Source organism: Hippichthys cyanospilos, chromosome 6 (assembly GCF_059441005.1).
Source record: "Hippichthys cyanospilos isolate Australia breed blue-spotted pipefish chromosome 6, RoL_Hcya_1.0, whole genome shotgun sequence".
In the NCBI taxonomy this organism is placed as follows: Eukaryota; Metazoa; Chordata; class Actinopteri; order Syngnathiformes; family Syngnathidae; genus Hippichthys; species Hippichthys cyanospilos.
In genome coordinates this window covers 23,254,701-23,265,000 of record NC_142374.1, presented here as the reverse complement: position 1 = coordinate 23,265,000, position 10,300 = coordinate 23,254,701, and the positions used below count along the sequence as shown (strand labels likewise).

The window sequence follows — 10,300 nt, the reverse complement described above, 5'->3', positions numbered from 1 at the left end:
GCACCCGTAACGTCTTGCTTAGATGGTCAGAGGTACGAACGCAGTTCAAGGTTCACCTCCGATGGCGGAATAATATAAAGTCAGGCGTCCCTGACCCGCGACCTTTGGAGAGCACCAGATGACCAATAAATCTATGGCCTCGGGGCTTTACGGCCCATTCCCCGGTCGTAGCGCCTCGCACCTGGTCCGCTCGCGGCGACGACCGGCGCCGCTCATCCCGAGGGACGCCCGCATTCTTCTCCGGTCCCGACGCGTCCTTCGCCATCCGTTGGGAGGAATCCCACGGACTCCGGCGAGGGTCGGATCCGAACGTAATCCCTTCAAACGGGTCCAATTAAAGTCCCGAGACGCCTCGTAAATCCGGGCCGGCCGAGGGGCGAAGGGAAGGTCAGTCCTTAACTGGGCGGCCCCGCAACGCCTCTCGCTTGCGTGCGAGCCGCCTTATAAAAAGTAGTCATTCTCCGGCTCCAAACGACCCGGCGGCGGGTATTAGCGGGACGCGGGCCCGACAAAAGCCCGGCTTATAAAGGCCAATAAAAGCCTATCGCTCTACTGTAACAACAATCCCTTTTACGCCCGCGAAAAGGGAGGAAAAGGTCAAGCGGCGGGGCGGGGCGGCCCGCGTCTTGATATTGACTTAGCTGCTGTGCCGACTCGGGTCAGACCGCAGGCTTGTTAGCCCCCTAACCTCGACGTAACCCCTGATTTTACTGTGTCCCCCGCGACGCGCCGCGGACAGCTGATTCTTCCATCTCTGCCACCGCGTATTTATCGGAACGCGAGAAAAATAATGGCGCCGGGACCCACTGGGGGTAATGCTGTTGTTTTTGACGGAAAATATCCACGAGGGGGGGAGGGGGTACAGTACCAACTATGAGAAGCGGTTTTCGCTGTGACGCGGGTGCACCCCGAAGAAAAATATTTTGGACGTGGAGGACATAGTCAGCCTTAAAGTGTTGATTAACCCCTGGGGGAAATTGAGACCCAACTTGGGCTTTTTCATGTTTTGTGACATCAAAGGACAAATATACAAAAAAAAAAAACACTAGGAGGAACGCACTCTTTTTGTTTTTTTGTTTGTTTTTTTTAACCCAAAATGCTTTGCACTAACTATAGACATATGGTGAAAAATAATAAAATACGAGATGAAAAATAATAATAAATACAAATAAACGCAATAAATCACGGAGAGTGGTGTTTATTGGAAAAATATACAAAAAAAACCACTAGAAGGAACGCACTCTTTTTGTTTTTTTGTTTGTTTTTTCAACCCAAAATGCTTTGCACTAACTATACTAGATGAAAAATAATCATAAATAATAAATACAAATAAATGAAATAAATCACGGAGGGTGGTGTATCATTGGAAAAATATTAAAAAAAAAAACCAAACTCTTTTTGTCATTTTGTTTGTGTTTTTTTCAACCCAAAATTCGTTGCACTAACTATACTATACTAGATGAAAAATAATAAAATAATAAAAAATAATATATACAAATAAACGCAATAAGTCACGGAGGGAGGGTGGTGTTTATTGGAAAAATATACAAAAAAAAAAAAAACACTAGGAGGAACGCACTCTTAAAAATCTTAAAAAAAAATCGTAAAAATCGTAAAAAATCTTAAAAATAAATGAAATAAATCACAGAGCGTGGTGCATCATTGGAAAAAAACAAAAAAGACAATTCCAGCACAGCACAAAGGTGAATCCAGCCGTATGGCGGTATACAGCAAAACCCGGTTCGGATTCCGGTACGCGACTTTTCCCCACCCTTGCCGAACCTGGCAAGGACACCGGCCGGCGCTCGTATTTCACCCTCAATTTGACACCCTCTCACCTAGTTGTAAAAGTGGGAGCTCATCGCGGGACAATGGCGAGCCCCGGGGGGGCGGGGCGGGCGGGGGGGGGGTTAACGGGAGGAAGCCCCCTTTATTTGAGGACACTATAACTCAACAAAAGCCCGCGGCCGTCTAACGGCCCGGACCGCGGATGAGCAAAGGGCCCGTCGGGCCCTGTCCTGTGTGGTCCCCTTGGACAAACTTGGCCGGTCTAGCGGAGGAAAGCGTGCGCTTTATTGTATTGACTGGCCACATGTTGACAATGAGCAGGAAATAGTTTGGACCCGCGTGTCAAACTTTGACCGTGGATGTTAAACACGCAACCCTTGCACATGTGGGACTTTTTTTTTTTTTTTTTTCAATCATGTACGCACTCCTGTGAAATATTTTTTCAGCCAAGTAGAACCCTCACCGGGGTAGAGCATTTGGATTTAAAAATACGATTTGTGTCTTTTTTTATTTTTATTATTTATTTTATTTATTTTATTTATTTTATTTATTTTATTTATTTATTTATTTATTTATTTATTTTTATTTATTTATTTATTTTATTTTTATTTATTTATTTATTTATTTTATTTTATTTTATTTTTATTTTTTATTTTTTTTTCATCTCTACGTAGTGGTAGCTCGAGGAGAATGTGATGATTTTATTCTCATCTACTGGAAAATCCGGTCCATATTGACAACGTGCGTCATTAGAAAACAGTTGATTCATGTTCCAATTCATTTGCTTTTCATTTGAAAAGCTGTCCTGTTTTCTCTCATACCATTAAAACGTAATCACATTCAATACCAAGTTTTTCAGATCGATAACACACTCTAAAAAACAGTTGGGTTATATACACCCAATTATCGGTTAAACCCGGTTACCGATATATATATATATATATATATATATATATATATATATATATATATATATATATATATATATACACCGATATAACTGATACGATGAAGAACCACCGCTCTAAAAACATCCGCAGGACACACGTGGAAGCGTTTTCAGTCCCCCCTTCCTCAAAAAGTGCGCGGCTTCAAAAAGCAAAAAAAAAAAAAAAAAAAATGGCAGAATCCGGCGATGGTCTGTAACAGTTAAAAGCTTCTCAGCCGGGATCCCGCTAATGATTAACATTCCTGGAGAAAAACAGACTTTTTCGCAGCGTTCTAATGAAGCACATGCTCCAGTGGCGCTGCACACAGGGAAGCAACCGGACCCCGCTTCAAGGCCGGACCTCATTTTCATTAACCACACGGGTTCCAAAGAGAAAAAAAAAAAAATACAGGAAATTTTAACAGTTTTTTTTGCAGGTTCACGGTACATTTCAAGAGTTCATCTTACCCCGATAAACAAGTTGAATTGCTAACTATGGTAAATTTCAGACTATAAGTCTACTATAAGTGGCTTGTATTCCAGTGTTGCTGCAGTTGTTTTTTTACGAGCCACCAGGGGGCAATCTCCCAGTAAACAAAGGGAGCCAGAAGAAGACACTAGCAAAGTATTGATTTTTAGTTCAAACTGTTCTTTTACTTGCTCTTTACTAGTAAGCGCGTTCAGGCGCGTTAGTTGTGTTGGTGCAGTATTCTAACAATCCAAGTGTGTCTTGTATTCAGTCTGTGTTGAAGAAATAATGTTGCTTTAATCAGGCAGTTAAAAAAATGTTTTAAAGGGACACTGTGTAAGATTTCGACCGTTTTTGATTACGGAGGAGGTGCTGCATTTAAACACTTAGTTTTTGTGGGATCCAATCCGAAGTTCTTTGAGGCTATGTTCCAGGCATGATGTCATTGGCCGTTTTAGGAGGAAATGGAAAAATGGACCCAAGCGTGGACCTTATCGCTCCTACAGTAAAAAGGATGCCAGACCTACTGGGCGCCCGATGAAAGAAAGGGACCTATTGGACGTCATGGCTTTGTTGTTTTTGGAAAACATTCATAGGCAAGGTTAGCCGTCATTCAGCACTGCTGCACTAACATGGCAAATTTCCAATCCGCAATGATAAGCCGTAATGCACTTTTAGCACGCTCTGTACACCCGCTCACACAGTACACATATATATATATATATATATATATATATATATATATATATATATATATTGGTATCCCCCACCCCCAAAGTTAAATATAGCACGGTGTGATTTGTGTCTTGTGTTGCCCTTGATAAGAAATAATACGAAAATTGCAGTTTAGAAAGCTAAAAAAGATGCCCGGCAGGAAATGACTTTGTTGTTGGTCCATAATGAAACCCCACTGACCTTTTTCCCTTATCGCCTGTGCCCACTGAGGGGAGGGGGGGGCACAGGAAGGTGGTGGGTTGGTGGGGGGTTTGTGAGCGTGTTTTGCATATTTTCAGGACGGGGGTCCGGAAAGGATTTTGCTGAATCCCTTGTTTGCTCAATGTTTTCCCTTTGATCGCGCTTGCTTCTATCCGGAATGGCTTTCAAAGAAGCAGGAGAACAACTTTTTGTTGTTTTTTTTTTTTGCTTTATATTGATTTTGGCATGAAATTTTACAAAATGTATGTTTTTTTTAATATGGGGGGGTTATATCAAAACATTTTAATGAGTCAGTGTTGCTACCGTTGTGATGGAATACACTCTTATTAAATTAGTTATTTTATTATACTTTTTGTGAGTCAATTCACATGACTCCAGTCAAATCACATGACTTGTGTCAATTATTATGACTGGAGTCAATGTGTATGGCTCGAGTAAAATCAAATGACACGAGTCAATTGGTATGACTTGAGTCAATTCTGTAGGACTTGAGTCAATTCGTATGGTTCGAGTCAATTCGTATGGTTTGAGTCAAATCTTATGACTCGAGTCAGTTCACATGGCGGGAGTCAATGTGTGTGACTCGAGTCAAATCTTATGACTCGTGTCAAATCTTATGACTCGAGTCAATTCACATGACTCGTGTCAAATCTTATGACTCGAGTCAATTCACATGACTCGAGTCAATTCACAAAACTGGAGTCAATGTGTGTCTCGAGTCAAATCGTATGACACGAGTCAATTCGTATGACTCGAGTCAATTCACATCAGTAGAATCTGTTCTAATGCTGGCACTCAATGTGTGTGACTCAAGTGAAATTATATGACTCGAGTCAAATCTTATGACTCGAGTCAATTCAAATGACTGCTCAATGTGTGAGAGTCAAATCGTATGACATGAGTCAATTTGTATGACTCGAGTCAATTCGTATGACTCGAGTCATTTCATATGGTTCGAGTCAAATCGTGTGGCTCGAGTCAAATCGTGTGGCTCGAGTCAAATCTTATGGCCTGTGTCAAATTGCCAACTTGAGTCAAATTGTATCCCTCAAGTCTCCCATGTCTGCAAATCACTCTTAACGCAGAAGGTAAATGTACAACATAATCTTTAGGAGAATCCGATAACACACTCAACTTTTATCCTATGTTTAAAAGCAAATGCACAAACTTGCCAGCAATTCAGTTTTTGTTTTGTTTTTGCTTAAATGTACCGTTCATTCATTCTTAAAGTCCATGAATGCACCGAAGTGCAGTGGCGAAGTCCGTTTTCATCAACGCGGTGGGCCAATAGTTAGCGCGGCAATTACCACGTGGGGTGAGGTCCCCCAAGCCTTGCTAACATCATCCTGCAGAGCGCTAAATGACTAACTACTTTTAATCACTGCGGTGTAATGCTCTGCATGTGGACGCAACGTGTGCCGGCAGATGCTGGAAACGCCGGCGTCCCACCGTGGCGAGCCCGCGCTGGAACGCAAGCCGGCGTCCTTGCGGGCTCAAACTTTCAGAATCCTAAAGCCATCTGGAGATTAAATGAATAATAATAATAACCTCGCAAATGTCCTACTGAAACTCAGTCTATTCATTTGTGTCCACTCTAGCGGAGATTTATTTTGGACCTTTATCTTTTGACCCTACTAAGTCCCAGTGTCCTCAGTAGTGGACATCCTGCAATTTCTTTCTGGGTGGGATGCAATTCACTTGAATGTCTTGCTGGGACAAAATGGACACAACGGGGGACACTATTGAACAGGCTTTATATATAGCGATCAAATCATGTGCTGACTGCATAAACTGCTGACTTTTCTAATCATTGAGTTGATATTCCCTTAAGCGCAGCTCCATCTAGTGGATACATAACAGAATGCAAATGAAGCCCCAGTGTAGCTGTGAGTCCATGCGCCTTATAATCAAGTTCACCTTATAGTGCGGAAAATACAGTAATTACAAAAAAAATGCTTATCAAATTAAAACATTATCTGAATATTTTGCACATGATTCTTTTACAACAGATAAAATCAATCAACAATTTTTTGTTGGGTTCACTAATTTGAGATCAATAGTAAAGAAGTTCCTCAGGTGGCCCAAACGTAAATAAATAAATCATTCCCACACATCTTAAATGTGTATTTTTAAGTAATTTTTCAGAAAAATAATTCTTAATGAGGTCTTTTTTTATATTGAACAGAGTTTTTTATGTAGAAACTCTTTTTATGTCATGATGTAACCTTATCCCCGCTTTAATTTTCTAATTCTTCATAAATGGACAGTCAATATTATCGCTTATTTACCCCCAGTGTGAAAAGTGTCGTGTGAAATGTTTGTCTTACGAGCAATTTACGGCAAGCGGCAAGAGGCCACGCCCATTTTGAAATCTATTATGCCAGTCCTTGGACGCTCGCTTCACGTCCGATCCCGAGGCCAACGTGACGCGCGGGCATGTTTACGTCTTTTTGGACTCGCTTGTTAAATGTCCGCCGGCGGAGGTGCGCGAGCTGCCTTACAAGGCGCTGACACCGAAAACAGAGCTCGCAGCTTTGCCCCTTCGACCACAACTTACACACGTCTCATTTCATAAACATTTATACCACGGGGCACCACTCCGCTGTCGCCTCGTAAATTACGCTCAGTGGGACCACCATTTACAAAACTGATGAAATAAACACTAATATATATATATATATATATACACACACACACATACACACTACAATTTTTTTTTTAATTTTATGTAAAAAAAAAAAAAATAATTGCCTGCTACAGCATCTGTGTCAAGATACAAATTGCACATAATTGATCCATATATCACATACAGTTTATATCAATTACAAGCCACAAATTTGATCAAAGATCTTATTCGTTTTGTATGTTTTATTTTTAATTATACCTTTTTTTTGTATAGGCATTGATTCACATATTTTCAGCTCTATTTCATAGATATTCCACAAATTGACATATAGATCCACGTATCTGTTTTATGGGTGGACTGCCTCCTGGTGGCTAGCAAAAATAAAAAACAAACAAAAATAAAACTGCACATTAGCCGCACTAGATTCTAAACTGTAGGGCTCAAATCATGAGAAAAAAGTGTCGTCTTATAGTCCAAAAAATACGGTGTGTGTACATCTTTATATATATATATATATATATATATATATATATATATATATATATATATATATATATATATATATATATATAAAATAATATATATATGTATATATATATATATATATATATATATAATATATATATATATATAATATATATATATATATATATTTTATTATTTTTATATTTTTTTTTTTAAATATTTTTTAGCCACATACACTCGTACTTGTACAACAAATGTAGAAATACATAACATAGAAATATAAATATATAGATATATACTGTATATGATCACAAGATGTGACAGTATTCCAATTTTAATCATTTCTTTACATATATTTGTTTATAGAGTCTAAACAAATACTGTATATTGTTTTTCTCTATCTTTTTCATGTTCCAAAGTGAGCGAGGTGGCCTATTTTTTCCTCTCTTGAATTGTTTTTACCGAGCGGCCAACTTGTTTTTCAACTTTGTCTGACAGTTAAGAAAGGCTTCCGTCAAACGTTCACACCTGCTCCACTTCCAGCGTTTCTATTCGTGGTCCCTTTAATTCTCACGGGGCTACTTTTGCTCTATAAATAACTTTAATAATATCTTCTAAATCGGGAGAATAGTTTCAAGTTGAGCGCTTGTAGAATTTGCCACTAACACACGTTGCGCACCTTTGGGGCAACCTCCCATGTGACCACTAGGTGACACCATCACCTTGCTCCACTCTTTCACTTTCCGCTACTGGGAGGATTCAAAACCAAAATCTTTACATATTTTGCAACAGATTTGCGTTCCGTTTTGCGTTCATCAGATTTCGACACTTATTAAGCGCACTCGCAACGGAATACCTCAGATAACCCCCCCACCACCCCGCCCCTCCACCCCTCTGTAGCATGCCCAAAACAAACACCTCATCCCGGGCCTCAAAGCGCCCTGGGATTGATGACATCATCACCCGTGACCATAGCAACCCGTCCTGGCCAACTTTCGCTATGTGCGAGACTTTTAATGAGGTTTACCGCACTTTTAATAACTTGGGAAAGTATTTTTGTGCGCCAACGTTCTTTACCGGTGACGTTCTGCTTTGAGATGTGTGGGGGGGGGGGGAATTAGAAGCTCCACGGTCACAACATTAGGTACACCTTCACTGTCCAATGAAAACATCCGTCTTTGCAAATTAGATGGCGCTCAGTTCATACGGTGTCTTCGCTTCTACGTTGTTTTGGAAGGTTGAGGACCATATTTGGTCTCTAAAAAGCAATATGCATGGAATTTATTCAAAGAGAAAAAAAAATAGTCAAAATGAGTCCGACTCAACTTATTGACTTATTAATTTTGAACCAACAGTTTGGACTAAATAACAGATTTTGTCCAAAACCGGAAATTGGGAACCCTCTAAAAAAATAAACTAAAAATTGTTTTATTATGTGACCAATTTGGGCAGTTAATATCCTCCTGAGAGTCAATACATTTGTGTCCACTCTTGTGTCCATTTGTCTCAAAGACAGCAAGCAAATGAAGCATGATTTTGAAACACCGAGATGTCCTCTACAGAGGACATGAGGACTTATTGAAGTAATAACTAGATAACTAAATAATAACAACAACTTTGGAGCTACATTTGTAGTGAGATCTCTCGGCATTTTAGTGAACCAACAATTGAAACACTAAACTAAGTTTTGCAAAGGCAATTTGACAGTAATATGCCTCATGTTCCAATTAATTCGCTCTTAATTTGAAAAGGAAAATGTACTATTTCTGTTAGGGAATTTAAATGTATCATTTTGGGGGTTTTTTATACCCCCCAAAAACCCTGTTAAACTCTCACAGACCCCCTAAAGCGTTTACTAGCCATTTACTAGCAATACGGTTCTTCATGTTCCAATTCATCTGCTCTTTTTTTGAAAAGAAAACAGTCCTATTTCTGTCACGGAATCTAAAAGTATGATATGAAATTTGGCAATTCCTCCAGACACCCCGTTAAAATTTTATGTAGCCCCCCCCCCCCCTTAAAGATCCTTAATGTACTCCATTTTAGAACCACTTTCATTGAGTTTGAAGGCGTTTTCAAACTTTTACTTGTTCCTTTATCTATCCTCAATTATATGCAGTGAGATTGAATAATATGGGGATAGCATTGGAATCATATCCGATGGTGCAGATATCTTCCAGAGAGAGGACTTCTCATCTAGTGTCACCTCTCTCGTGTGTGTGGTTGTGTGCATTCCTTCTCGCACTTTTTTTTTTTGACATCCACCCTGCAGTGGCGCGCAGGCAGTGGCGGAGCAGTTGTCACCCAAGTGACAGGCGACAGCTGAGTCCATACATCTGGAGCCTCAGAAGGGGGAGGGCCGGGGGGGTCCATCAACACTCCCGCACCGCCCTAACTGTTTATTTATTATTTCTGTGAGCTTATTTTTCCAGTCTCGAATTGCAGGGGGAAAGTCAAAAGCGGCGCGCCAGCTCTGATGAATATGTAGCGTTTCAAGTTGCAAGCTCCGCGTGTGTTTTCTCGCACTCACCTTCCAAAACGTCAAACGGCGTCCAACGCGGGTATCCAAAGCGTAATAGTTCCGAAAAGAAGCGATCCGAAAAAAAAAAGTTTGCGGGCAGGCGGGCGCACGGCCGAGCGGAGCGGAGCGGAGCGGAGCGCGCTGTCACAACATCTCGGAGCTTGTGAGGGAGCTCCGAGAACCTCGCTGGCTTCACGTGAGCGCGCGCGAGAGTGCGCGTGAGTGAGCTGGAGACGCTCCTCGCCCATTGGCTTAACCCCCCCCCCCCCCCCCCACCCAATCACCCCCCCCCCCCCCCCACCCAACCGCCGGAAGTTCACTACTAGAGAAATGGGGAATTTAAGGAGAGTTGGTGTAGGATAAATACGTGGATGGATCGTTTCAGTTTGGCGGATTCTTTTTTCCGTTTTGTTGTGTTTTAAACTGATTTAAACGTCAGTCTAACCCTCCTCTTATCTTGTGGGTCAAATTGACCCAGTTGAAAGTTAGATGTTGAATGCAGTTTTTCAGTACCTCTGCATGGCTTGTGTATAATGAGCAAATCCGTTGAAATGGTATTTGTATGCT

At 40.9% G+C, this 10,300-nt stretch overlaps 1 protein-coding gene across 1 annotated transcript in view; it reads right to left on the bottom strand.

Moving 5' to 3' along the window:
- prickle1a (prickle homolog 1a) overlaps positions 1-9,936 on the bottom strand; it is a 27,437-nt gene extending 17,501 nt beyond the window's left edge. The window contains exon 1 of the mRNA XM_088416359.1: positions 9,743-9,936. The gene's annotated coding sequence lies outside the window, so the exon portion shown is untranslated. The remainder of the gene's footprint in view (positions 1-9,742) is intronic.
- Positions 9,937-10,300: the final 364 nt, after the last annotated feature.